Source organism: Erithacus rubecula, assembly GCF_903797595.1.
Source record: "Erithacus rubecula genome assembly, chromosome: 8".
NCBI classification, from domain to species: domain Eukaryota; kingdom Metazoa; phylum Chordata; class Aves; order Passeriformes; family Muscicapidae; genus Erithacus; species Erithacus rubecula.
Genome location: NC_136659.1, coordinates 30,648,933 through 30,676,206, shown reverse-complemented (window position 1 = coordinate 30,676,206; position 27,274 = coordinate 30,648,933). Strand labels below are relative to the sequence as shown.

General features: G+C 39.4%; 1 protein-coding gene and 1 long non-coding RNA gene across 2 annotated transcripts in view; one reads left to right on the top strand and one right to left on the bottom strand.

Annotated features, from left to right (window-relative positions):
• The window catches only part of MGAT5 (alpha-1,6-mannosylglycoprotein 6-beta-N-acetylglucosaminyltransferase), a 111,500-nt gene extending 90,138 nt beyond the window's left edge, over positions 1-21,362 (bottom strand). Inside the window, exon 1 of the mRNA XM_079311244.1 lies at positions 21,206-21,362. The gene's annotated coding sequence lies outside the window, so the exon portion shown is untranslated. The remainder of the gene's footprint in view (positions 1-21,205) is intronic.
• A 135-nt stretch (positions 21,363-21,497) lies between these two features.
• Positions 21,498-24,403, top strand: LOC306804522. The gene is made up of 2 exons (XR_013774911.1): positions 21,498-21,625; positions 23,522-24,403. It is a non-coding gene; the product is annotated as an uncharacterized lncRNA (long non-coding RNA).
• The last annotated feature ends 2,871 nt before the right edge of the window (positions 24,404-27,274 follow it).

The window sequence follows — 27,274 nt, the reverse complement described above, 5'->3', positions numbered from 1 at the left end:
GTAAAGGCTTCCTAGAACTTCAAATACTAAATTAATAAGTTTCATGCTTCAAATATCTATTCTAAGCATCTTACTTGATTTATGCACAGTTGGTTTTCACAAACAACCCATAAAGATAAAAGAATTTTGGAGCCAATACTACAAATCTTGCAAACATTTACTAGAAAAAGCCATTAAAATCTTGCAAAACCTTTTTTTCCCTCCAAGCAATAAGCATTCCTGCATCAACACAGTTTCTAACATGCAAGTAAATGTATTTTGGCTTCAAATCTTGGCTGTCTTTATCAAAGTAAATGGTACAAGTCCTTTGAAAATGCTTTGAAAGAACTGTATATTCAGTATGAAAGAAAGAATAGCTACAGACATTCCTCCACTCAACAGCTTTCCATAATTACAGCATTTTATCAATGAAATTTTATGCAGGTTACTATCAAGCCCATTGTGTTTCCCAGATAGTACCAGAATACATTGCAAAATATCATTAAGCAAGTGTGCGAAAAGCATCTTCTTTCATCCTAAGTGATTAAAGACAAGCTTGGTCAATTCTCATATTTAAGTTAAGGCAAAACCCGAATAAAGTACACCTAATTTCAGGTCCCTTTTAAAGATCTCCCCACTGGCTTGTTTCAGTAGTACCTTCCTCCAGGTAGCTTCATCCTCAGGAAAGGATTCTGATTTGTCTGAGTTGCCTCATGAGTAATACTTCAAAGTTCGGCTTTAAAATGCCTGTTTACCAAATACCCATATATATTTGCACTATCGAGAATTTGCTGAACTTGAGTAAAACTTGACCAGCACTTGTTAAATCAGTCTCCCCTAGTGTAATGGATGTGCTTACCCATGCATTAAATCCAAACCATTTCCACAAACAGACTCCTTTTGATACCTCAAAATCTGAGTTGTATGATTAAAAATAAAGTAAATTAATTAACCAAAGAAATTGAGTATCTAGGTAGTATTGTCTCTTCCATGGTAAGGAAAGAGAAGAAAGCTGAAGCTCTATGTGATTTATACAATATTCAGATCAGCTTCATACAAATGATTAAATAAGTTTACCAAATCTCTACAATTTCAGCTTTTTCAGATAAGTCAATCAAGTTCTGTAGATGTTTGACATAATTTATTCCTACATTGTGGAAGTCAAAAAAAAACAAAAACAAAAGAAAACAAATTATATATAGGAACTCCAGAGGAAGTAGAAGGGAAAGGAAAAAAAGGAAGTAGACATGGACAGCTGTTAAGGCAGTTCTGAAGGGACAAAAGAGGCGAATAAAGCCTCAGTGAGAGATAATGCTCCCTCCGAATTGATTTCTTCCTCAATCACACCCTCAATAACTCTCAAGAGTTGCTGTGGAAGGAAACATGGGGAAAAAAGCCCTGCAAAGTTCATCTTGATTTGTGTGGGAGAACTCCTGGGAGCTGGCTGCTGCCTTTCACTGCTGACAGTGCCCCCAGAGCTGCACTTTTTCTGCAGAAAGAAGACAGGAGCATGACTGTAACGGGGTTCTAGGATGCAGGGATGTCACATCAGGCACGACATCTCCCACGTGAATGTGGCATCCTCCTACTCCCCTCCTTTCCACTTCAGCCCTCTTTCCAGTGACATGAAGACCTCACCAAGCCATTGGGGGAATTCTCTGTGCAATGGGAATAGAAGAGGCTTCAGTATACAGGGTGTGCATTGCAAGAGTTCTTTTGAGGCAGTAAAACTTGGGGCAGGGGGACTTACAGAAATTCACATTGAGCTCAGCCCAGTGCATGTTATTGCACTGAAATGGGCAGAGCCTATCAATATTAGCATGCCAAGCCAGCAACAAAACCCACACAGTTTAAACAATATTGTCAATACAACATGATATTACTCATACACTTCACACTTACAGTGCAAATTCTCATTTCTCCACCTCAGTTTGGCTTCCTTTCCCAACATAAAGGACATAGAAAAAGGAAACAAAACAGCTACAGGAGCTAAAACCCTCCATATAACATTCCAACATTCAAGCTACAATAGCCTTTATTTTCCTGCTTCCTTACACTTTTCACAAAGTTGAATAAAAATTCACAGAGGTGACCCTATAAATAAGGCTGGTAAAGCATTATGGTCTCAATCTGCAGGAACAGGTGATAAAATGCTTACCTTCCAAACAGACACACAGCAGATGGCAACTCCTCACTAAGCGTGGAATTGAAGAACAAGGCTCTCTCTGCAATAAATTGCAAGCACATGAAAGGTGCTGCTAACAAGGAGAAAAACATCTGGAAGGGAGTGTTTATATATGGAACACAGTTGTTGAATAAGCAAACGGAAGTGTGAATTTGCATTTATTATTTTATCTGTAGTCTGGCTGCTTTGCAAACAGCTACAAGGCAATGTAAAGAAAAATCCAGACTGAAAGGTTCAGAATATTTTTGGGGCAATGTGTACACAATGCTTTGCCATGTGTCTTTTAGAGCATGTGCAAAACTAACTGCTTCAATGAGAAATTTAAATTTTTATTAAATATGGAAGAAAAATAGCATTATTTTAAACTTGTGCACACAGAAAATAATCATGTGGCAGAAAACCACAGAACATGGCAGTGTGAAATAAGCAAACAATCCATTGCTTTTTCTGTACAATTTTCAGTCGTCATTCTAAAGTAAAACAGGAAGAATTTAAGGAGCTGTCTTTCCAGATGAAAATCCCATTCCTAAACAGGATTATCTGGTAACCTAAAAATATCAGTCAGTAATCTCCAAAAGTCATAAGCTCGTTCATGCACCCCACAAGTCTTATACCAATCACTAACTAAAAGAAATTAGGTCAGAATCCAAATCAGATCACACCAGAGTGGCATCAATCATCTTATTTCAGAACTGTCACATTTTAAATCTTTCACACTATTTCCACATAAATTTTTAAAAACAGAAGATCTGCCTCCAAACAGAGGCTAACTAAAAGTGACATTCTAGTTTAATGTGACAGTTTAAAAAAATACCTATCTTCAGTCACTCAAGTCATACATCTCTATATGCACCTCATCAAGCAAACAAACAAAAGCCATCTGACAGGCTGCTTTAGTTTTCTCAAAATGATCTGGGATCAGGTGACAGTTCTTCTATCACTGCCATGGACTACTTTCCTTGTACATTCCCATACTTTATTTTCTATATGCAAAAAATAATAAACAGTATATAATATCTGACAATTTTTGAAATTATTGATGTAAAGCCACACAATAAAAACCACTGTCTCTCCTACAGCCTGGTTGCCTTTTCACAATGACAAGAGTCCTGCGAGATGCAGACACCAGGATACATGTAAGGTATTTTTGCATATTACAATAACTTGCATCTGGAAGTCATAAACTGCACTATTAAAGAAGTGGCTACTTCAGCTCACATTGTTAAGCTCCATATCTTGACTGACTGCCATTTGGGTAAAACCACAAATATCCAATAAAGCATCTCACTGGTATTGTGTTCCCAGAAATGGCATCACTGACTTACTGACAATTATCACAATTTTTATTGGCTTTTAACCTTGGTGCAGCTCACTGACTGACACTGCTGACAAGGAGAGGCAGAGAGTAGCTATGACTAGAAAATAAATTTCAGATACATCTTTTTGATAGAGGCTGACTCTTTCCCTAATGAGAAGCAGCATGGTACTCAAGTCCTATGACACCTTCAACTCTAAAATTCATGCTTCATCTACAGACTTGTCACCAAAGCCAAACCAACTGGGTAGCTCATGGCAGCAAGACACTTCAACACTCTTATGTTGACTAATTTTATGGTCACATTTATGAGCTATAATAAGCTATATGAATCAGTGTCATAAACTTTCATAACACATCATGAACTAGAGGGCAAAGTAAGTGGTTTGCCTGCTAATTAAACAATAGTTTAAATTCTTGCCATGCAGAATAAACCTCATAAATGTCTCTGTCTATCCCTGGCTGAGTTACAATGACAATCACAATTCTACGGACCAGCAATTCCTTTGGGAATGTACATTTATCGACTGCAGTTTGAGAAAATATAGAAAATGCCATGAGAAAAGCCAAACAAAGTTTTCACTCCTCACATATAACCACTCAAAATATGCCCCAAAACCCCCACATCCAAAAAACCACTAAAACAACCCCAACAAGCAAACCCCGCCCAATGATTTAACCAGTGCCTACTGCCTCATCTTTGCTAGAGGACAAAATCTGCACTTGCACATGTGCTCTGAGCCCATCAGAAAGCAAAATACTGTCAGCATAACCTGGCACATGAACAAGGCTCTGTAGACACGGGGTGCAACCAGCAGATACCTATATCACAAAATCAGTGGTGCAAATGGCACTGAACAAGCAGGGGGTTTGTCTGACTTTGTTCTGCTTTTCTCTTCCTTGTATCAGCTTACTTGCAGTAGACCATCTCTGCTAATTTTAGCTGCAGTTCTCAGTAATTTTCAGCCAAATCCAAATAGTTTCTCAGGAACTCATACTCACAGGCATGTAACATCACACTGCTTAACTCTGATAAACCGAGTTTGCGTATTCTTGCTACAGGCAAAGTAGAGAAATCTGAGTTCTCTTCATACCACAATCTAGCAGTGATGCATAAAAAACAATTAAACCCTGCAGTGAAGAAACCTTTACTTCATGCTGTCTTGTGAGAGGATATTACAGCTATAAGAGAATAAAGCAAAAGCAAAACCAGCCAACACAAACTCAGTTTGAATGCAAAGCCCAGTGAAGACTTGTAGGACCCAACTTACACAGCCTGTCATGGAAAACAGGTGTGAAAGGCCTTTTTCCTGCCAAAGTGGGCTGACAAAAAGCTTTACCAGTGACAGTAAAATTTTCTTTCTGCCACAGCAGTCAGCAGTTCTCCTGCTTGGCTTGTCACTTGTCTTCAAAAACTAGAAGTTCCACAAAAGAAGGTAAACTTATCTCTTTTCCTCTTTTCTCCCCATCTCCCCTGGAGCTACAAATTAATTAAAAAAGCTTAAGCAACTATAAAAGCAATCAACAAGAGGCAGGGTGGCATACAATTAAATAAACCCAGTAATGTAAAACCCAAACTGCAGGCAGACAATTGAACACAGTATCCCTGGGTTGATTTCAATGTAAGGAAGGTTGAAAGAGCATTGTGTTACAATCTAAGTCTTAAGAGTAAGTTTCTTTACATTCATACCAACATAATAATTTTCTAATGCAGGAAAGAAAGCAGTTCAAAGTCCCAGCTGACATATGACTGACATAATAAACACATAACCATTGTTCTCTGTTAAAAGCTTGATGGACTTTGTTAATGCTTATAATGTTGCTAAGCATTAGGCCTCCATTAATTGCTTATCTGCTCATTTTGAAATGGGTACAAAGGCTGATATTTCATTTCATCAAGGAAAGAAGAAACTTCTAAAACATCCCACAAGCTCCACCCAAAAGGCAGACAGAGCTCTTCAGTTCCAACAGTACTGATCCCATGATCCTAGAGCTGCTACTTATGGGTTTGCTTTTGAATAAAGTCCTGCCAGTGACACAGCACCTGAGGGGGATAACTCTAAAACAATCCCAACATTTCTCAGTAGTTACACCACTTTTGTTATAAACCAAAACCATCTTACTAATGCTAATGTCAGAATTATCTTCTGACACAGAACCCACAGAACTTTGTTACAACAACCATAAAGAATTAATTACCTTTCACCAGCCTAACATCTCTCTTATCAACAATATTTAAACAAAATAGTACTGCTTGTATAAAGTACAGACAGCCCTTAATAAGAGGTCAAATGAATCAACTTATAAAGACCAGTTTATCAAGTGTGTGCCAATATACTGTGGACACCTTATCCTGAAAATGTATTAATGGCTGCATGCCACCCCTACTTCAAAGAAAGCTGCCATACAAGTCATAACTAAGTCCTCCTCCTAATCACAAACATGAAAATTCCTTAACTCTTGGAAAATGTATACTCATAATTTAAGGGGGAGGGCAGGCAGACAAAAAACCTCAACAAACCCATACATGACTTATTTTCTGCCAAGGGGAGAAACACCAGGCATTTTCCAAAGGGTTGAGATGACTCTGAACATTTTAGAGGACAATATTCTGGGCATACAAAGCAAAAATCCAGTAAGAACTTGGAAGTCAAAGACAGCTTCCACAAAAATGATAACAGGTTCTTTGAAAAAGAATTGTAAGAGCAACTATGGAGGAAAAAGTGCATATATATAAGCAAATAGGACTGGACAGAAAAAAATAGTTGGTAGAATGCCTTTAGATTCAAATTGGGGAATAAATTTACTTCATTTTCCTCATTTCTCTGAAATTGTTACTAACCTGAAATGTATTTTCCATCTTTGCAGCATTGCTTTTAAATTAACTAGGATTTACCAAATAAGTACATATTTTAGTGTTAGATGACTTACTCCAAAACAAAGTTAGTGGGTAATGAATATTAGGATAGTTTTGCTATCACCATAACTAAGATCTGGGAGGAAAAAAAATGCCAAACAAACCCAAGAAGAAAGAGCTTTTTGTTACCATAACAAACAATAGTGAGGTTTTGTCCACATACTTCTTTGAAGGTCATCATAAGGGGCCACAACAAAGGATCAAAGTTATCACCTAGGTTAAAATCTGATGAATTGTAAATAAAGATCACAACTGCTTATATTTGAGCCCAAGTACTTATGCTGGAAAAAAGTACACATACACCATCTGGTGCACAGTAATTACAGAAATTAAAACCACATTTCTGTGGCCTGCCTTTAACAATTTTTACTGATACAGTAATACTTGATCTTCTTAGGGAGCATAATCTAAACTCATGCTGTTAAATGATGGTAAGACTATCCAGAGCATGGCACAAGCAGCTCATTAAGCTGGAATCTTTAGAAACACTTGCTCCCCAGTATTAGCAGACACAGCTCCTGTAGGTTCACATCACGCCATTCAATTTAATCCACAGCCAAGGCGAGTTAATTTCACACCTGCTGAGCAATATCGTGATGGATGGCACCACAGCAGGTCATTAATTTTGTTTCCTTTTGATTAATTTCACACCATACACTGGACACAGTCTTTAGAGCTACAATGTCTAAGAGCAGGGCTTAATGTCTGCAAAGGGCTAAAGCAGGTTTTGGTTGCTTGCCAAAAGGCAAAGCACCCAGATGTGGTACAAGTGAAAGGGAGCTTCACCAGGCTTGGCACTGAACTCTGATGTGGTTACAGGTGTGGCAGGACACTCACCAAGCAGCACATTTTAAGTGTGCTTCTCTTGAGCATAGCCTAAAGCAGAAATTCTGGATATACCTTACAATCAAGAAGCCAAAGTTAGTTTTATTTGCCACAGAAACCCTTCCATCATTTACTTACTGATGATAAACTTAACAAGGTATAAAGATTTGCTACGACTAGTATATTTCAACTATTTTTTATTTCAAATAAAAAGGAAGAAAAAAATGATAACACAGGATGAAAGAAGAGGAAGCAGAATTTAACATTCAAAGATGACAACAGCAGCCACTGTTGCCACCAGAGCAGAAGGGGAAGCAGTGGGTCATTTTGTCACTCTGGTCAGTGAGGACATCTGGGGCCCTTGGAGCCTCTGGAGCCACAGGGGAGGGTCCAGGCACAGCAGAGGCTGTGGAACAGCCTCATCTCACTGCACTTACCCTTCTGCTCCAGGCCACTCAGTCTCACACCCCCTTCATGCTACACGTGCCAAATCAACAGATCTCTCGGTGAGCTGATTGAGATCATGAAAACAAAGGAAGCCTTGCTGCTTGTTTCACAAACTAAGCTGTCTAACAGATGGGTCAGGTACATATCAGAGCTGGTGAAAATGAAAAGGAGAAGTTATATAATTTGGTAGCAATGAGATGTTTAGCTTAGCACTTTTTAAGGAAAGATTCAAAGCAGCAGCCCCAAAAGCCTCATCCTCTCTATTGGCTATGGAAGGATGTGAGCTTCCTAAAAAATTAGGATGTGCTTTCATCCCTTCTTTTCCCATTCTCTGTGCACCCCAATATTCTACAGCTCAACAAGTATCAGGGACTCATTATTGCTTGTCACTCATTCACAGCTTTTGCTCTTTTGTTCTTCAAAATAGTGCTTTACGACATAGTATGTGCAAATTTTTAGTCTCCTGATCATGAAGGATAATTTAGAAAACACAGAAATTCTTATACTTACCAGCAGTGATTTTTGGTAAGAGCTATTGCAGTGAAGTCAAAACAGTAGAGAGAGTGACAGGGAAAATGGTTTTGTGGCTTGACAAATGGAAATGACACGGGCCACGTGATTCAGCATGCATGGCTTAAATCTCTCAGTGGGGTAGGCTTAAGTGAGGAAGACACGAGCTACTCTGCATCCATCTGTGCCAGCAGGCTTCTGCTTCTCCAACCAGAAGTCACTGCTCCCTCACATCTGCCCATGGAATTAACCTTAGTGTCCCCTAAACATTACTGCCAACTAAGTAGGGCAATAATTAATTTGCTACTTCAGCTACAAATCTGGTCTTGCTCTTTTGATTAGCATAGTTCAGGATGCAGAGACTGGCCCTTCCATCAAGGTTGCAGGAATCTCTCCTACAATCACCCTGTTGTCCTCTTCTGGTTCAGCACACTGACTGACATCATGACTTACTATCAAGTACTTGATCAAAGGCTCTGCACAAAGCTTGAATAGATGCTGATTTGATGTGTTATAATGGCTACCTGTTTATTTGCCAACATGTAATTTTCAGCATGAACTGAAAAATTTTACTGTCAACTCCTATAAAGAATCTAAACACAGGATGAACAAGAAGCTGGATTAATAGTACTTAGCCACTGAATAGAAATTCAAAGTAAATTATCTCACTCATCAGAAGCTGCAAGCTGGATTTTGTGGACACAACTCCCAATGCTGGCAACCAATTATGACAATTTTGACATTCAGGAGTACCAAAGGAAGAGCTACAGCTTCAACAAGATTTGCAGCAGTTGTTGTCCTTGCTCATCATCACCATCACGTGGTTCACATTATGAATGGGAAAGTGAACAATTCACTCCTTTCACCAATTACCCACAGCACAGTATAAAGAAAGAGTTTGTGAGAACTAGTTTTTGATATTTACATTCTTAGAAAAACCAAGACACAACAGAACACTATGTGTACCTCCCTTTGTAGTCTCATTTATAGGGTGCTGCTGAAGAAGCCATTCATTTTCTATCCAAGATCTCTTTGTAGATAAAAAAAAAAAAACAAAAAAAACAAGCGACAAAACATTCCCTACCCCATTCCAAAAAAAACACCCCACAACCAAACAACCCCCCCAGATCCCCAAATTGAACACCAACCAAGATATCTAACTAAGCCACCCAGATCACACTTCTCAAACAACCTTCTTATCCTCCCCTGAAAGTGGTGGTACTTTCAAAAAATAGAAACAACCTGTCTGTATATAATTTGAAAATAAGAAACAAGAGAAACCCAACTCTCAAGCCAGGTCTTAAATTGTTTTTGGGTTTTTTTATCTCACACAAATAATAAATAATTAAGGTGAAATTTCCCATAAGTGCATAGATTAATGCTTACCAAATCTCTTTAATTATTGCAGCAATTTGTGAACTAACCTAAGTGCAATAAAGAATGAATTTGAAACTGCTATATGCTTGCATATATTCATTATGCACATCACCATATGTCAGGCAGAATTTTGGAAGGTGAATCTCAAACAAGTGATTACCACTGAAGCAACATGATGGAGAATAAAGTAGACAAGTGATATATTTAGCTACATCCTATCTTTGTCCCTAGAGGTAAGCATTCCCTCTAGTGTGGGAAGGGGAGGGCGAAAAAAAAGCCTAGAAAATTAAAACATGTTTTTCCCCAACACTAATGACCCACTTGAAACAGTCTTATGTAACTCAAAAATGAGATTATATTTGCATTGTCATGGATTTAATCTTATATTTTTCAGTCTGAATCATATCAGAAGATTATTTACCTCACCAGCCAACCACAGTTTTCTGAACTTTCTCAGTTTAAGAAATCCAGGCCCTCTCTAGGTTTTCAAAACAATTAAATAATATAAAAAAAAAAAAAAGGAGTAAGCCTGGTGAGGTAATTTTGCACTTGTCTGAACTGTACAAGGTTTATGCAATCTGAAGCTGTGTAATTATGTTAAATACCTTCTTCTCAAATTTTCACCAGTCCTGGAATTCCCCCACATGTGCTCTTTGGTGTGTTCTCAGGCATGCAGGTTGAGCTTTTCCCCCTGCAGTGCTGGGAACACAAGCCAGTTCTTAGAACACGTGGTTTAAACTGAAGCACTGTCATTAAATGAAAAGCTTTTCCAAAAACAAGCAGAACTGGGTCCACTTTGGTACCTGCTCTCTAAAAAGGTCACATAAAACTTAGAACTCACAAATCTCTTTGCCACTCATAGTTGTATGGATGGAAGAGACAAAATATGCTCCTTCTAGCAGAAAATCTTGGTGTGTACCAACTAAAAGCTCCTCCAAATATTAATAGAAATTGAAAACACCACCTATGTACAGCAAAATATCCACATATTTGTCAAACATTATCTGAAAAACATGGATAAGATCTACAAGGCAGTTAAGTCAGACTTTCAAGGTTCACGGAAAAACATTAGGTTACTATTTAGGTTAGTTCTCCTGGGTTTCAACAATACAAACACATTATAAACAATATAATGTAAACACCAAAGCTTCCTTCCTACTTCCTCAAACAACAACAAAAAATTCTTTAAAAAGTACCTCCTATATAGCCTTCTAAATCCAAATGGTTTTCAGAATCAGAAATAAATGCAATAGGCAGTATTGTCCATCTCACTGCCGACAGTGAAAAGCTCTGCATTTTGATCTAACAAGATTCTTCCTAGAGCCATGTTTATATTGGTTAGGTAAATGTACAAGACATAAAATAAACCCACAGACAGGAATACTCATCTATAAATATGTACCAAACCCCCTCTACTTTCAGTCAATCTATTTGAAAATTATTACAATCCAGCAGTTAATGTAAATGCACAAAGCTGCCAAAAAGATCACTTACAGCTCTGAGCAGAATGTAAATGATCTTGAAACAGCACTGTAGTACCAGCAGAGAGAAAAACAGAGACCACTCTACTGACACCACCACAGATGGATGGATTTCTTTACTGTTTAGTCAAATCTAATGAAGAGAAAAAGATAGGAAGAGACAGAGGAATAGATTTTCTAATATTATGAAAATACTCATTCCTTTCAAATCGCAGGGGAAATGTGCCGGCAAGCACATCTTAAAAGTTGATACTCTGTATCACTGGGCTACATTGATTTATCTTTGTAACAGCCAGGATTTGACAGATAACTTGGGGACACCAAAACACACCAGCCCCACTTCACCAGGGCTGGAAGTGCCAGGGCCAGGCTGGAGGGGGCTCTGAACAGCCTGGTCTAGTGGAAGGTGTCCCTGCAAGAGGCTTGGGATGAGATGAGCCTTTAAACCATTCTGTGATTTTATGATTAACTCTATCACTAGGTATGGTCCTAAAGAGAAGAACAGTTCAAGCTACTAGCCTGACAAAAGAAAAAATGCATTTTTTCAACAACAGTTTCCTCTGGATTTCAGAGGAGTATGACATTTCTTCCTGCAACTTTTATCACTTAATAGTTTCCAGCTTAGGCTGTTATTTTAACAATGGGAAAAGTTGTATCCTGCAGTTTGGACTCAACATATCACTTGATGTTCAGGACTGAAAGAAGCAGCTTAAATATGAAATGACAGCAATTAGCATGGATTTACTGGACATTTCAGAAGATAGAGTTTTAAAAGTTGTCTAAATCCCTTGCTTTGTTCAGCTTTCCTGCATTCTAACAGATCACTGAGACAATGTAAAGTTTCAAACTTATATTTTCTCCATAATATTTTTATTTGTTTATCCTGTCTAGCCTTTTCTGGGAGGTCTAATGATAACCTTAGATGAGATTCCTACACAAATATTTAGAATAATGAAGCCAAATATGTTATTCAAATAATATATTATAAATTAGCAAAAACATGGAAGATAAATCTGGTACAAATAATCCCAAGGGGAAAAAAAAAAAATCTGTAGGTCAGGACAAATTAGTGGACATTCATGGATTACCCAGTTTCTCAATATGCTACTTTCATTTCCTGTGAATTCAAAGCTTGCACAACATGGGCAGAGTCAGACCTCCAGTAAAAACACCCTCAATCATTACAGACATCCTGAGTTCCCTTGAAAAAGTGACCTCCCTTGAAAAAGTTCCCTTCATCAGAAAAAAAAAAAAAAAACAACCAAAAAACAACAAAACCAGAAAAACAACAACAAAAAACCAAACAACAAGAAAGTATCCTTGTGGAAACTTTGTTGTGACAAAGAAAAAGATGAACTGGCCCTCTGAAGGCATGAAATCAATGCTTCAAATCTTCTGTTTTCATAAATAGGTAATGAGCAACCCAACAGAAAGGTACAGGATGAACAAGAACTTATTATTAGCAAGATTCAGCACACCTGCACATACACTATTCAGAGACTTCATCAACTCTGACTTAATTGTACAGGAAAAAAAATTCCATCCAGGCTTGTCCAGTGGGTGGAGCAGGATGAGTGGGTTCACTTTCAGTAAATTCAAGAAATCAAGGAGTTTAGCAAATAAGGACATTTCCTAACTGGTTTAATTAAAAAAAAAAAAAAAAAAAGTTTATAGAAACTGAAAAAGTTTCAGAAGAACACTTTGTGGGATAGAAAGGAATGGATGAGGTAAAACTTACAGGGGCAATATGCCTCAAAAATTTTCAAGTCTCAGGTAAAATTACATCCTTGAAGATGAAATTGGAGTTGGAGTAAAACAGCAAAAGACATTCAGAAGTCTGGATTAAGACAGAGATCATGTTTTTACAAGCTCTTCTCACACATAACTGAAATCCCACAACACCAAAACCAAATTATGCATACTTAGATTGAGAGATTCCCATGACATCTTAAATAAATTTTAATAAAGGAAATAAAGACCTGAACACCATAGTAAACTGGACAATGGTTAGCAGTGCACTGAGGCACACATCAACACAATTGGGAACATATTAGCAAATGAAAAAAGTATGAAAATAACATTTGACAGATTTATTTCTCTGTTTGTCAAATTCAAGGATGACAAAGCTGGTCAGTCCAAAATAAAAAATGAGAAGGTTTTAATTCTGCATTTCTGTGGCCTGGACAACAACTTTATGCTAAGCAATGGGCTTGATCCCCATAGTACAGGCAAGATAGACACTGTAAGATTCCTACAGTAATTTCTGTCAAACTACAATGCTGCATCAGCAGCCTTTGTAATTAAATGTCAAATTTTAGTTAGAGAATAAGGTGGGTGGCATACTTAAAAATATCCTGTAGCTTGACAAAGGGCAAGAGTACACCTTCATTAAAAAACTCTTTTCATAATGCACATCCAAATCAATAGTGTGAAATCTGAGTTGTACATCAAGAATTTATACAGTGAGAAGGCTTTTTTTTTGGTTTTAAATTTAGATAAACAAACAGAAAAATGTATATTGATAGTAGGCAAGGAAGTTCAATTTTACCACATCAGCCATGAACAATAGTTAAAGGTAGAACAGACTTGAAGTAGAAATGAGAGTCCAAATAGAGCCTGAGAGAATTCTAACAAATCAGAGTACTAATGGCAGACGAGGAAAAAAATTCCATTTTTTAAGTGCATGGGATGAAAGAAACTTGCACTTCAAATGTAGAGGAAAAAAGAACTGCTTTTCAACATGTTTTTAAACCCCAAATAATGGGAAAACAGATTTTTCAAATCTCCATCTAACCCCCTTCTTAAGTCTAAAAAAATGTAAAAATTATGTAGACCAGTTTCCCACATGCAGTTAAACTACAATACTATTTTTCACCTACAGCTTTTTAACAAAAAATTTTCTCCATTTATAAGTCTCACAGTTTTCCTTGCTCTAGAAGTGGCCATATCCATCCATGCCAATATCTCAGAGTGTAAGAAAGTGTTCCTAGACATGTTTTAACTCAGTAGTGGCATTCTGTGACACTGCACAAGCTATTCAAGCAGTGCACATGGAAACTATGATGCCAGGAAATGAATCAAGGTACAAGGACTCTAAGAGAAGCTGAACAGAAGCTAAATCTTGTGCAAGTTTTTTCTCTGTATCAGCCAGTACTGCCCTCAAAGGGAAGTTTAAGTGTACACTGGGGTCTCATTGTGCTAGTTTCAGTATACAGAGACAGAGGTTTAAGTAGCATCAACTCAAAAAGAGCTTAAGTAAATTGCAATGTGTCTTTTCCACCAGCACAGAACTTCACCCACTGTGGTTAAACCCTCCTTACATCACCATAAAGATCCAGACCTTTCACCACAGACCCATGATACTGAATCCCTGGAGGTAACAAATCAACAATGCTGCAACAATCCTCCTTCACTGCATGTGAAAGAGCCAGCTTGGATCAACTACAGAACCTGAGCTTGGGAATTCCAAACTTACAGTGGGAAAGTGCTAGTTCCACAGAACTTCCTCTCAGATGCAAGCATGCAGAAATTCACAATGGAAACCAACTCTTGGAGCATCTTCCAGCATGAAGCTCCTCCTCACTCCCTCAAATATTCTCTAATTGACCTTGGGGAGAATTTTGCCATGATAGTTCATGTGAAAAAAGTTCCTGTAACCTTTTCCTCAAAAGAATCATGAAATGTCCCATTAAGTTATCAATCCAGAGCACAAAAGTAATCATTTCAGACACTGAAAGATTTCACAGATTCAAAACTGGGGCCAAAACCTGATATCAATAAGCTGCTGAGAGGCCTCAAAGCAGCAGGGTATAGATTCAGTAAAAAGTCAAATCATTTTGTGAAACCAAAGATTCCTGCAGCTTGGTGTCATTTTTCACATCATTAATACAGGCAGAAGTTTTTATTTTACTGATTATCCAATTTATTGCACTTAGGAATGCTGAGCTACTGAAAAAACTCAGGGAAAGTATTCCAACAAGAACTACAGCTTATCTATAAGGAGCACAGTTTATCTTCCAAGAGAAGTTAAGCTATCAAAAGAAAGAAAAACTTTTTTTTTACTATTATTGCTGATTTATGAACAAACTTTATTGGCATTTAAGAAAATGTCTATTGAAAATAACAAGCTAATGTTTTATTTTCAGCTATAACCATAAACATATTTCAAGTATAACCATAAAACAGAGCAACTTGATTACAGGCTCTTAAAATTGGACTAAAAATTCAAAACTGGTTAATTTAATTTGTAGTAAAATAGCTTTAGTAGAAATGCCACTAGAAGCATTCTGCTCCTGCATGCTTTTTTGCAGTCTAGTAAAAGAAAAGTAGCTGCATAACACACAGAGATGTGAAGTGCAAACAGAATGATACTGCATTTCACCATGTTCTTGGAGGATCAATAATCCTGAAAGAGAAACTGCATTTCATGAAAAGAAACACAGGGAAGCAAACTGCTCATTTTTACAAGAACTTAGAAGACCAAATCAATGTGCTAAGGGGCTGATTGGAACAAGGTAGCTTTAATAATGTGGTCAAACATCCTGTGAAACCCAGGCTGAAGTCTGAGTGGTAAAGACTGAGAAATCTTTTTTTACTGCTCTACAGCATGTTCCACACCCTTTTCCTATCCTGTCAGAACAAACCTGTACAGGGAGAAGCAAACTCTAAGAAAAAGATAATGAATTGAAATGCCTGATACAGACTTTCTTGAGCAACTTAGAGCTGGTATTTTCACTCTTCTAAATCTACAATATAAAAAAATTGAGTCACTGCACAAACTGTACTTGAACAAGGCTTATCAAGAAAGACTCATAGAAATTACTTATAAGCTTGTTAGGAGCTAGGTTATAGGTTCAAGGATTTTTATTATGAATACTATACCAATTTTCAAATTCACCAAATGAAGGAGTTATGCATATTTTTAACTCATATACTGTATACTGTGCAGACAAAGTTTATGTGTCTAATGAAATGTTTCAGATAGTCCATCCTTAATCAAAACACATCTTATGCTTCATTTTACAAAAATGAAGGTCAAAATAGGAGAGAAAATACAGGTTTAGTTATGTGGGTCCTTAAATACATGAAATTATCTTCCAGGCATATCACATGCATTCTGCAGAGTTCAAAAACTGCATTGAAGCTGCACTGAACAGTAACAGTTTTCTGCAAAAACAGATCAGAGAGAAAGGGTGAGAACAGAAAACAAAAATAAATAAAAGAGGTGAGGGATAAGACACAGCATTTCATACTCAACAGAACTACTGCCCAAGGGAATATATGCTGAAACAGAAGATACTTATTAGTAAAACAGCAAAAATGTATTAATCTACTCTAGTTACACATATTGCAGACAAGAGGACTGTGACACAATGTGGCAGAATGCAAGTGTTCAGTATCTTCCAAAGGTCAAAAACCGTCCAGTTCACAAAACATAATTTTGGGCAGGAATGGTAACTGACTGCAGTTTGTACCTTTTATGACTACATAAAATCTCTTACGTTGGAAAAAGTACTTTAGACCCTCTAGTCCAAGGGTCTACATCTTTTAAATACCTCTAGGAATGCTGACTCAGCCCTGGGCAGCCTGTTCCAAAGCCTGACAACCCTTTTGGTGAAGGAGTTTTACCTGGCATGCAATCTATTATTTGATTAACATAGGATAAATAAAAAGCTGAACCAGTCACAGTGCACATAGGAAGGGAGGAACACAACCTTAAGAGGCAATGGGAAACAAGCAGCAATAAACTTCATTACCTAGCTCTAACAAGAGTGAAAAAAAAGCTTTTAGATTTAAAACTATTCCAGGGGAACATAACCATGAGAAATACATTTTATGTCTAAAATTTTATATAAAGAAATGTAACAAACTACATGACCCATGAACAACAACCAATAAAAGTAAACCCAGGTCCAGTCTGTTACTTGTAATCTAGGGAAATCCTTTTGTCTAAAGGACAAAATCAAAATAGGTGGTAGATTGCTTTCAAAGATTACAGGATTTTATCAGGATATAAAAATCAGTAAGACAAATGTCAGCAGGTCAGACTAATAATCAAGGTTAAACAGTTTAGAATGCCTGTGGGATATAAGAAAAACTACAGTTAGCTAAGAGGAATAGGAGGTCCTTGTGAGACTCAAAGTGCCAGGATCACAGGATTCTTTACTCATACAAACCATAAATAATAAATCAAATGAATCACAGCATTGACTTAGGCTTTCCTTGTGAAAAGGACTTTGCTATTTAGACTGCTGTAAGAGGGAATCCCTGTCCCACAAAGTATTTCCTCTTTGTACTTTCACTGCAGTGTCTCCCTAGTACACAAGTTAGCACACATGTATGAAATCTCTTTAGCAGAAGTTTCTAAAAGAAGAGCTGCACCATGGCCTGAGTGCATGCACAGACCTTGAGCTTGAAGGATTGACCTAATTAAAGCAGACAAGACTTCTCCTTGTGGGAAGGTAAGAACAAAACCCCACAATTCATCTCAAGACAGCTGAACTATTCTAGCTTGAGTAAAAGAAGGCCACAGAAAGCCTCTGCCTCACACCTGGAGGCTGTACCAGTACTTGTGTTGTGAATTCTTCATCATTATGTTTGAGGCTCCTCCTCAAACAACATCCACTTTAGAGAGCCTATGTCATGATCCAAAACCCTCCACTGAACCAGTCTAAGTCTGTATAAAACTCTACTCACTCTCTCTTTGTAGCCACAAATTACAGTAACTTATCAACTCGCAGGAACAAGCAAGAAACAGTAAAAAAATAAAGTAGGGTCAAAAGCAATGGAAATCAAGCCACTATGATCTGAGTGAGATTTATAACAGAGAAATTATATTTCCTTACATTATAGCTCTTCAAGAAATGAAAACTAAATAGACAAGGAAACCTTCAGAACTTCAATATAACATGCAATAATAGGAGGTGTCTATAGGAAAACAAGAAGGGTTTGAGTGTGCAGGCATATAGAGAGTAGAAGATACAAAACTCCACTTTTCTTCTGAAGTATGGAAAGACAAAAGATTTGTTAGTTTTGGGTTTTGTTGTTGTTGTTTATGTGAGTATGTGGTATATGAAATATAAAGATGCAAAAATATTAACTTGGCAAAAGTAGAGAGGAATAAAGAATGACCTTATTTCACTCCAAACAGTTAAGAATTTTTTTGAAATTGAAGATGCAGTAATAGCAAAACTGCTTGATTCCTGAAAGAATTTCCACTCATCAGATTCCCAGCTGATTAGCACTGTGCAGCATATTCATTTCCTCAGCAGATGCTTCCAATGTTTTTCATCAAGAATTGCTGCTGGAGTACTCTGGTTCCAAAACAGGCTAAGCAGAAGAGTTCTGCAGACACTTTGGGAACGATGTGATATAAGTGAAAATACTATCAGAACCTGGCATTTTGATATTCATCAGTGTATTTCTTTCCACCATCTACTTAAGAGACTGAGCAAACACTGTCAGACAGCCTGCTGGCAAATAACCATAATGTTTGCCACTGGATCTCCCTTGGGACTGCTCTTCCTAAGAAAAAACATGAACTAATTCTCCCAATCTCTTGTAAAACACCAAGTCTCCTTTAGCTCTCAATCTTCTCAGAACACGAACACTGCATTCACATAAGCCAACAAAACACCTACAACAAAGCTAATAATACCTGCTAGGGCCAGTTAATGTCAATGACTCCTGAAGTTCTATTAAAATTTTGGAGCCAAGATGAGGAATGAAACTGCACACTAAGCTATTTTATTCAACAGAAGCAAAAGGAGAGTGAACTTGTTAGATGACGGCTGCATACAATGCCAAAAACATAACCCAGCAAATGAAATTAAAAAAAAATAATAATTTCAAACTTGAAGGGAAGGGAGTGGTGCTAGGAAAATTCCATGTATTATCTGAAGCACAGAAATTAACAATACAGAGCTTTCTTTCTCTTTTTTTATACAAAGGAATAGAAGGGAATCTGGTTGGAGGGAGATGACTTAAAACTGGAGAGCAATTGTCTTTATTCTAAGTAATTTTAAGAATTCAGAATGCTTCATTATTTTACCAGATTCTATTTCATGAAGCAGATTAAGTATTTTACATTATTTGCACCCAGTGTTGCTGGCTGCTACCCAAGTTTTAGGCAGTCTAGTTTGGGGAGCTTAGACAACCTGATCTTCTTATATTCAGCATTCAGTCACTTTGTCTTTGAGCATCCTTTCAGTCCAGGCTCTGTAAGCTGCCTTCCTCCGGGACAGCAAGATGGATTTATCACCCAGAAAAGAGGAAGCATATGTTCTTATTTAATCCTTATTCTGTTCGTACAAAATAAATCCATATTCTACATAAGAGCAACAGAAAACAGCCTGCATGTGTTAAATCACGAAGAACAGAAATTTCTTGCAGTAAACATATCACTCCACGGGCCATTTCAAGAGTAAACTACTCCCTACATCTCAGATAGGCAAAGAACAGAAAGTAGAAGTGAAAATACCTTGTATGCAATAAGACCACTTAAAAAAATGTGAAAGGTTTTCCCCCTATTATGAGGCTTGGTACAACCAGCAGCAATTATGTGAACCGTGGGTGCTGCAGTAAGCAGTGTTTCTCATGAAGTGCAGTCAGAGTCATTACACAGAGATCAAGAAGGAAAAAGGTAAATCTTCCATTCAGACTAAATTGAACTTTGTGTCCCCAGGCAAAATGGTTTCAATAATATGGAAACCAAGAACTAACCAGTTCGTCCTTTTCTGAAAGCTTTTTACGAAATGGCAAAATTATTCTGAAAGAACTGAGATTACCTCACTGATTTGGGAGCAAAGACATATCCCCACTCTGGAAACAACTTCAAACACTCTTCTCCCGAGGACAGAGATTAGCTGATGAGTACCAGCGACTCCCTCCACCCTACTGGCATTTTTACACACAAAGCTGTTTGCTGAGATAAAGCACTTGCACAGCACTAAGTCAAAATTCATTCCTGTATTTAGGATTATGAGTCATGCTGTTGAAAAAGCCATCGTACTATTTCATGGGGACAAGGCAGCCGAGCTTTTTAGACAAATAGGACTGTATAATAACATGAATCTCAAGAGTGAGCCTTCATTTAAAGTGTTCTATTCTTGCTGCAGTTATCAAGAGAGATTGATGTAACAAGACCTAGGGCAAAAACCGAGAATTCATTTCTCAGGTTTGCTGACCCCAATGCCAGAAGGAAAAACATGCTCTCAAAAGATGAGTGATACTGTACCATATCTGGAAAAGATAGAACCGACAGATTCTTGACAGTGGGGAAAGCCTCTAGCAAGATTTACTTCCTCAAAACCCTAAATATGCTAAAAAGTAACTTTGCATTAAACAGTTGCTGAAACTTAAGAAAAAAAACCCCAATACAATACTCGTTCAATGTATGTCCACACAGCTATGCAATCACATCAGGTCAGTCAGACAGAGAAATTGACAGAGAAATGCCTGCGACCAAACCACAGGGTGATGTTGATATGTAAGAAACACTGAAGCTGGCAAATAAAAAGCACTGGTTTTTTCCAATCCAAACCTCAATGCACCTCTGGCAAAAAAAAAGAAAAAGAAAAAGAAAAAGAAAAAAAAAAAAAAAAAAAAAAAAAAAGTAGTAGTAGTTATGGCAGCCCAAGGCACATTTGGCACCGAGATGACAGCTTTCAGGAACCTTTTTCTCAAATTCACTTCCTAGAGGTTTACGAAGCATTGGAGAGGGAACAAAACCAGCAAAGCGGGTGGAACCGAGAGCTCGTAAATGGCATCGTAAGGAGGAGATTTCAACACTCTCGGCCGGGATTCATCCTCCCCCCGCGGCAGCGCCGCCCGCGCTCCGCGAGCCCCCGGCGCGCCCGTCCCCGCCCGTCCCCGCAGCCCCGGGGCCCCGCCGCGCCCCCGCCGCCGAAGGTCGTTCCGCAAGGTGACGGGCACGGCCGGGCCGCGGCCAGGACGGGCCCCGCCGCCCCGGGACCCCGCTCGGCGCTGTCCTCATCCCCGCATCCCTCCCGCTCCGCGCCCACCGCCGCGCCCGGCGGGCGGGGGCGATGCCGCCGGGGTGAGGGGGTGCTGCTGGCCAGCGGCCCCCCCCGCTCGGCTGCAGCGAGCCCCGCAGCGGAGCTGGGCGCGGCGGCGGAGCCCCGCCGGCCCCGCTCCCGGTGCCGCCTCACCTGTCCGGGCGGCGCGCAGGTCCCCGCGCCGGGCGGAGCGCGGCGCAGCGCCCATGGCCGAGCGCGGGCGGAGGCGCGGCCGCGCCGCCGGGGGACGGGCCAGGCGGGGGCGGGCGGCGCCGGGGAGCGTCTGCAAAGTGCCGGCCGCGCGCGGGGGCGCAGCGCAGCGCGGCGGGGCGGGGCGGGGCGGGGCGGGCGGAGGGACGAGGGCGGGGCCGGGCGGGGAGCGAGCGCGCGCGGCCGGAAGCGCCTGTGGCAGGGCGAGGCTGAGCCAGGGAGCGTCTGCAAAGTGCGTGCCCGGGCGCGGAGCGCGCAGCGGCTGCCGTGAGGGGGAACCGCCCGCGTGTGGGCGCAGGCCCCGGGCACGGGCACGGCACCGGGCACCGGGCACAGCCACAGCCGCCGCCCGCCGTGCTGAGTGTGCGGAGGCGGCTCCCGGCCTCTGCCTCCCCGGGCTCGTCCCGCTCGGTGTGGTCTCCCTCAGCGGAGCCCCCGCTGGCAGCAGAGCGGCTTTGCCGCTCCGAGCGGACGCCTCACCGCCGCCAACACGTTTCCTAAGCATTAGGAGCAGGTATTTGTGTCTGTTCACCCGCTCAGGCTGTGTTTATAACACGCTGTACACGTACTCAAAGTTCGCTCCTGAGAGGCATTGGCGCAGGAGGCCGGTGTGTTTCTGCAGGGAGATGATGTTTTGGGCTGCCACAGGCTCGTTTAGCTCCGTTCAGAACGGGCCGTTCCCCCAGCCTGCCATAGAGCTCATAGAGGCTGGGTGACATCTCGTGGCCAATCCTGCTCTCCTGTATGGATACAGCCTTCTGTATCAAAGTAAACACCAAAGTAAAAAACTGTTTCTCATCACCTTCACAACCCAATATAAATTAAAGAAACATAGATGTAGGTTATAACAAGATGCAGAACTCTGATCAATATCTGTTGCAATATTTACCACATGCCTTGAAGCAAATGGATATGGTTTTGGCAACGATGGACAAAAATCCTTGCTGACGTTTGGTGCCATTCCTCTGGGATTTCTCCATACAGGACAGAAAATGATGATTCACTTCCTCGAGGCTGACAAATGCGTGCTGAAGGATACTTGTCTGCACCCACAAGCATCTGCAATAATGCTGGGTACTTTGGAGTTTTGCTTTTCACCCAGCATTGTGCAGTGCTCCTGCTTAGAACAGCTCACTGCCATTTAATGAGAGGTTAGGGATTTGGGTGCTGAATGATCAAAGCCTTGGACATCCTTCTGTGTAAGATGGGGAACTTCTGAGATGATCTGCTGTGGTTTGTGGAATGGGCTTGTGTCACATGGAAACAAAGCAGGTGAAATAACAGCAACTACAGCACTCTCAGTCTTTCCCATTTATTATGATTTTAATTTGTATAGCTCATATACAGAAGCTGACCTAACACTGCAGTCACTTTTGGTATGTTCTTGTATAGAAATATTTTGCAACAGTGGTCTCCTGGCAGAGTTCTTCCAAAGGGAGCAGTAGCCCTTGCTGTCTCAAAGTTCTCAAGCTGGATCACGTCAACCAGATTCCCCCATTCAGGAAAGGACACTACATAGTTCACAGTACTTATATCTGACATAGCTAAATGACAATGTATGGCAGTTATGAGCAAATTACATGCTGTGATTAAGGAAGTGAAAACTGCATGGATGAGCAGGCTCTGTTCCTTGAGAAAGTTTAGAAATGTTGGATTCTTGGATCATATTGAGCAAGAGACTGAAAGAAGAGAGAACACAGCCCTCTGCAGCACTGAAGTGCCAGGAAACTCCGAACTAACCACTAAGATGTTTATTCCTCATTTAGTGGGGGACAAGTAGGCCACCAGTTACTCAGATTTAGCTCTGCCAGGCCTGTCCCATTGAAAGTTCCACCCATCAGCTTGCTCATTCCATGATGATAGGAGGAGAGGGTGTGGAGGCCCTGGGAGAGGTTGATTAGCACCATTAAGGCCTCTCACTGCAATCAGGGCTGGTGCTGGCATCTCATCTTGCCTGTTTGCATCTCTCCAGGACTCCATGTACTGATCCCCTGACCCTTGGTGCAAGGAGGAATCATTCCAGAAGTAATTAAAGTGATTAAAGAAGGTGGTTGATAAATCTGTTGGTTGTGTGAAAACCCCTAAACATTGTATAAGGCTGGGACCATGCATCTCAACTGTACCTGTTACTTAACTGACAATTTTTGTGAGGCCTGTGTTTTCATGAGGGGAACAATTATATTCTGGTAGAGGCATTAAGTACATCATCTACTGACAGTGTTTTCTGTTCGATTTTGTGTCCAAAACTTGCAGGTACAGCCCTGCCCTGAGTGGATGGACAAAACTCCTTGGTGTGATTGAGAGCCAGTCACAGCTTTGGAATGACAGAGAACAAGAGCAGCTGAGGTGCAGAAGTCACATTTGTACTAACTTCTGATTGCTTGCTGTGCACTCAGCATAAAAGGACAGGAGTAATCCTGAGAAGCTGGGACTGTCTCTGTTGTGGGATCAATTCTTTGGCACTTCCCTGCACTGAATTTTGGAGAATTCTGATTACAGACCAGCAGTGATTGATAACATAAAATGTAAATGCAGAGAGATCACCAGTGTTAACTCCAGAATTGCTTAATGTTACCTTTAAAGTAGCATACTTGTTGAGTTTCCCATCTCTATTTGTTCAAATAATAAACTGCTGTAAGGTGGAGAAATGTGACTAGAACTTAGAAGAACTCTGGAATTATTCAGAGGCAATACCTCCATAAACCTGGGAAGCACATGTCAGACATGTTCTCTTTTGACTTGTAACACTGTATGACAAAATTACAGCACACACATGAAACATGGTTTGCCTTTCATAACAGCTAGATCTGTTATGATTAATTATATAATATTACTAGAGAATATAGATATAGAAATCTCCTTGTGAGGGGGACTAAATGCAGCATTCCTGCGTTTGTTGTCGTTCAAAGCCCCCCTCTTGTCTCAGGTAAACAGTGTTACATCACATTATACTTGTATCATCACAGCAATAAAACACTTGGTATAGGCACTAGAGAGAATCTGCTTTATGATCTGCAGCCCCTTCATAGCCCTGTTGCCTAGTTTCTGGAAGGGCTGCATCCCTCTATGTTGAATTTCTTCCCTTCTTTTATAAACCCCTCATAAGCTCCTCTGAATAAAGGGTTCTTAGCTTTGCAGACACTGAGTGAACTCTTTGATGGTAGGCTGAGTATTGTATTAATAATGTTGGACATGACTTCAAAACAAAAAAAGGAGAAGTGAAGAAAAAAAAAAACAGGAAAATGAAATTTGAACCAGAGATAAGATTAAAAAGACCTTCCTGAAAAGTATCTTTGTCTATTCTTTGCTAAACAATATAATCATGCTTGAGGATTCCAAGATATGCTTTTAAAGTTTTCTGCTTGATGTCTACCTCAGCTTTATTGATGGAATTGAATTTACTGCAAAATGATAACTGATTCAAACCACTGTGCTAGAGATCAGAAAACTCATGTTCTTGTTCAATAATGTCTCTTGCTTTTTTTGTTTGATTGCTCTGATTTCTCAGGGCCTCCTGTACATTTTTCAAAATGCAGTGCAATACAGTTCTGAAAAGCTGAAACACTATCCAATCCTACTAATATTCTGATCACAAAGTGAAATCTTGAGGAGTCACACTCTTTCTTCCTAGTCACAATTTGAGGTTGCTGTAGAATAACCTTGGTTTAACTCTGATTAAATATCACAAGAGTTCCTGTCCTTCTCCCATAATCAGAAAACTGCCCTGTTTTTTAACACGAGTGAGACTTTGCAGTTAGGATTTAACTGTATCCTTACCACCAAGTTTTTGGACAGTAAAAAGTCAGATTTTTAAAAGGTATTGTAATCTCTGCCCAGCTAAAAACAAACAAACAAACAGACAGACAGACACAAACAAACAAGAGCATACCCAAACACCCATAAATTATTATTTGAGTTTTGCTTTTGAAAGTTTTATTCAGTTCTCTGTTCAAAAAAAATGAAAACTGATCTATAAAATTTTCCAGCACCGGGGAACACTAATTTATTAATCTGCTCCTTTCCACAGATACTGTAAATATAAATTCTACAAGTATTCCCAGTAGCTTTGCACAGAGTTCTCAAGCAGGAAATAAACTCTTGTTTTTAGGTACCAAACCAGACATTTCTAATAGGTACTTAGTATATCCACTAAGTGTACTAAGGAGCTCCCCATTTGCAGGAAATTATTTGATATTTCTTTTCAGGTTGCATTTCAGTGCAAAGTGGCATCTAATTGTAAAATCCCATAGGCACAGTAGAAACCTGGTTGAGCTGATTCTCAATGTCTTCTTTCCTTTGTCATAATTAATAAGAATGGCCTTACTGATCATCCACCTTGCACAGGTTTGAATGACAGCTCCAGGTGCAAGGGACACTCTGTGTTCTCATTTGAATGCAAACTGAAATACCATCATGATTTATTTTACAGACTTTATTGGACCTGGGAGAATTAGAAGCTTCCCTGAGGAAACAAGTCACTGGCCACTCATGGAGATTTGCCAAAGAGATTGTGCAGCAGATAAATTACTGACGTATAAAAGGAGAAAGAGTAAGAAAGAACAAAAGCAGTAAAAACAGAGTAAAAAATACAGATGAGTTATATGTATAGTGTTCACTGTGGAGGTAGTAATTTTCTACATTTTCCCTCCAGTATAATCTTTATGAAGCTATTGAAGTAAAATGAGCAGTACCAGGGCTTGATGGTATTTGCCCAAGGGTTTTAAAGGAACTTAGGTAGGACATTTCTGGGTGATTGTCTTTGTTGCATTGTCTGATCAACCTCTTTTTGTAATTATCAGAAATATGAAATTCAGAAAGGTCTGTAGTGGTAACTGAAAAGTAGGAATGGATGTCTGAGTCTGGCTTCTACCCTGATGAATATGCAGAAAATATACTTAGGCTGTCTATAGATAGCATGTGTATGGTAGGTAAATATCTATCTGTCATCCTCTTCTATGCAGGTAAACAATAAGCTCTCAGATTGTTTTCTTATTTGAAGGAGCCAGTAAGCATCTCTCTGCTCTGATCTGCATGGTGGTCCCTATTCAGGTATCAGTAAAGTTTTTCACAAGACCATGAGCAAATACTGTCATTAAAGGAATGAGATCTTGAGATTTTATAAGATTCTTTAAAAATAGTAGAAAAGATAAAAAACAGAAATAGGAATATGGGATCAGTTCTTGCTGTGGAAGGAATTTGGAATCTCTCAGGACCTTGTTTTGCTACCTTGCTTTTCAGCATATTTGTAAATGGTCTGGAAAGGGGAGGAATATTCAGGTGTATTGTAGATGTTATATAATGCTGAGGGTAATGAAAGCTAAATTTGATTGCAAAGTGTTGCAAAACTATACTAGGATGCTACGTGACAGGGAAATGAAACAGCAGATATAATTTAGTGTTGGTAGTACTTTGCATGATAAATGCAAAATTACATTAGAAGTGAAAAGTGACTGCCTATATAACCAAATGGACTTTTTATATCACTAATCAGAAATGAGATTGTGAAATTACTTCAAATAGTCTCTGAAAAAAGCTCAGCGTTCAGCAGTGATCAAAAAAACACAGAGCTGGAAATTACTAAGAAAGGTTTTGTGAACAAAACAGAACAAAACATCCCTTTGTATAGATCCATGGTACACTCAGATCTGAATCTGTCAGTTCTCTTTCCCTTCTTTAGTTAATATATAGTAAAGCAATAGAGGATGATAGGAGTGATCAGAGACTTTGACTTGCATCATATGGAAAGATAAAGCTGACTAGAAATTAGAGAAGGGACAATTCAGGAAGGAGGTGAAAAATATTGACTAAAACAGGATTATGAAATCATAGATCACATGTGGATGAACAGGATGAGATTGTTCAGTGTTTGACACGGGAAATACCCCTGTGGCACCCAATTAAATTTTGAATAGTGGATTTCAAAGAAATAAAATTAAATACTCAGCCTGGCAAAATCTAAGTTAATTTGTAGAATCTACAGTTTCCTGAGGGCCTAAAGTGTAAATGGATGCA